This window comes from Poecilia reticulata, linkage group LG5 (assembly GCF_000633615.1).
Source record: "Poecilia reticulata strain Guanapo linkage group LG5, Guppy_female_1.0+MT, whole genome shotgun sequence".
In the NCBI taxonomy this organism is placed as follows: Eukaryota; Metazoa; Chordata; class Actinopteri; order Cyprinodontiformes; family Poeciliidae; genus Poecilia; species Poecilia reticulata.
Window position 1 is genome coordinate 22,288,566 of NC_024335.1, and position 3,047 is coordinate 22,291,612.

General features: G+C 38.1%; 1 protein-coding gene across 1 annotated transcript in view; it reads right to left on the minus strand.

Annotated features, from left to right (window-relative positions):
• LOC103465202 (zinc finger protein 37 homolog) overlaps window positions 1-3,047 on the minus strand; it is a 42,815-nt gene that overhangs the window by 19,640 nt on the left and 20,128 nt on the right. The window lies entirely within an intron of this gene.

Here is a 3,047-nt window from a genome sequence, read left to right on the forward strand (position 1 = left end):
CAGGGACAACATTTAATTACTAAAAAATAAAAGCTTTAACTGTGCTCAGGTTTAGGTGAATTCTCTGTTTTACGCGCTTCATAAAAATCTTCCTGAATTACTCGACACATGCTGCTGTGAAGCCTCCGTACTAAAGACACATCATTGATGAAAAGTCTTATGTTTGTTATTTGCTTGTCAAACTTGGAAAAATAACTTTGTGGTGTACGAGTTGAAAACGGTGTTTAATGAAGTACCTGTAAATTCCCACCCGTATTGGGCCCATGAATGCATCTACACCCATACGTCATTATGCCCCTTTTCTCATAGACATGTATAAATAAACGCCTCATGGACGCCGCTCTCTCACCTGGTGTAGCTGACGAGATTTAGGGCGGCCATCTTGGAGCTGTCGACCGCTCCACTCAGCCTTATATGTTCGACAGGCTCAATGACGAATCAGCGCATTTATCAATCATAACTCGCTAAATACTAAACAGATTTTCACAATTTTTTGCTGTAAACCTTATTAAAACAGCTGTCGTAGCTACATTTACAAGAATATTTTAAAAGTATTTTTAAATGATTATGGTTGAGTATATTTAACTATTCTTAGTGGGTAAAACAGAAGAGATTCAGCAAAATAGATTCAGAATAGATTGTTTTGATACTGCTGCATTATGAGCATTTTACAAAGCACACAACCAGTCAATTTTTTAAATATATTATTTAGTAATATCAATAGACATTTACATTAGTATACAAACACAAAATAATACAATCATGGAGAAACAAAAATGATGATGAATACTGAATATTATGAATTAAACTAAAAATATTTATATGGACCTGCGTATATACATAATATCTAGGTTTTATTCATGTTTTCCAGCCAACGAGGAGCTTAAGAGATTCAGCAGATGAGATTCATCAGTGCAGTGAATCCATCTCTCCTTAGAGACATTCTCCACTTCTTCCTCACATCGTCTTTATGAAACCTTCTAAACAAAAACGGGAGCTATCTTACTTTAGACAGAGGGAAAAAATTATATGTAAATAACAGTTTTTGCCACTAAGTGTTTCCCCACTAAGAACAGTAGCATAAATCAATGCTGCTGCTTCGCTCTCTGTCCTCTCGACAGGCCGCTACTTAGCAGTAGGTGTCAGGTTACGTTGTGTTGCATTCAATGTTCTCGGAAAAAACTTCAGCTTCATGTTTGGACCGACGAATATTCGCAACTACAATTTATTACAAACTATTCAATTTTACAACTAACATTACTATTATTTTGTGTTGCTTGGTTTACTAACCTTGCGCTGCATTGTTCACATTTCTGCTGTTTTCCAAAGTAAATCTCAGTAATTAAAGGAAAAGAACCATAAAAGATGCCATTATCTCCATTTTCTCTCTACATAAATAAGCCATTCTCACAGCGTAATTGTGACGTCTGCGTTCATTTACTCGTAAAAAAAAACATTTTATACGGGAAAAGCACATTTACTAAAAAAAATCCTCATACAGAACGGTGCATACATTAACCTTCATCCAAACGCTGGTGTTTCCTACCTATCCGGTGTRAGATTATCTKGGGAGTCCGGGAGAAATCAAGCAGTCTGCGCTGATCATCCATCTCTTCCTCCGACTTGACGATGATTTCTTTAAACTCTGTGAATGTTTCTTCAGCAGCAGTTAACTGCTCGTTGATAAACTCGTTAAAGCTAAACTGAAGATATATTTTTAGAGAAACACTCAACAAAACAGACAACGTTCCCTCTTCTTTGTCTTCTTCTTCCTCCTCCTTCTTCTTCTCTTCTTCGGGATTTCATGACTGTCTGCCTTCGTCCCGTTGCGTTACCGCCGCCTTGCGGATCATACGATCATCACATAAGGATTTCTTATGCAGTGCCACTTCGAAAAAAGTAAAATCTTTTATTAAACTTTATCTAAATAAAACAAATACAATATTAATATTCCAATTTTCCACAAATCCAAAGTTAATGTTGTCTTCTGATTCGTATCTCCTACATCCCGCCAAAAGTTTCGCAGTTTCTTCTCTACATTAAATAATAAACCTTTCCTATAGTATCATATATCCACAATAAGCGCCACTGCTGTTCGTAGTTACCACTGGTTGCCGTCCATCCTGTGGCTTATTGAGAGCCGATCAGCACCGGCTTGTACACTTAATTGTGCGGTGCTGGTGGTCGAGTGTAAAGGACTTTTAACGGTTTTATCAATTTGAATTTTCTACCAGTATTTTAATAATAGTTTGTATTTATCTACTTTTTTTTACAGCTCTGAGGATTGAAGGTGATGAGTTTGGCCTAGATGGTGACGCCTCCTTTTGCATAAATCAATGGAGGGAAATCCAACGAGTGTTTATGACGTCCCGGGTGTTTGTGGTGATTTCTTTGCTCGGGAGCCTCTGATCCAGGATCTGTCAGCACCTACCAAGCCTCGGATAATGAGTTTAGTTTTTTATATCTTTCTGTGGTCCATAAGGAAGTCAAACCATCAGTAGGTGGAACCAAGAAATAAATTTTTAGCTGTGACGTCACCAGGAGCTTCTTCAGTTTCAGGAAAAACAAAACCCCAAAGCTGTCCATGATCAACATAAATCGATGGAGGGAAATCCAACGAGTGTTTGTGACGTTACGGGTGTTTGTGGTGATTTCTTTGCTCGGCAGCCTCTGATCCAGGACCTGTCAGCACGTACCGGCAAGCCTCGGAGCTGACTTTAGTTTTTCTTTATATCTATAGCTTGACTTCCATCAGTCAAGCCGGCGGTAGGTGGAACCAAGAAATCAATTTTTAGTTGTGATGTCACCAGAAGGAGCTTCTTCAAAAAATTCTGATATATTGATAAAAAAAACCAACCCCAAAGCTGGTTGATTCCCACAAGAAAGGTTACTTTAAATACCTTTAACAGTAGACGGCAAGTTAAATTTATTTACTTTACTAATACCAACACTACAGAAGTATAAAGGAAGTTGGGCCTGAGCACGAGATTCTAAATACGGGAGAGCCTAGTTGTGAGCAACAGTCTCCTCTGTTGCTCACAACTAGG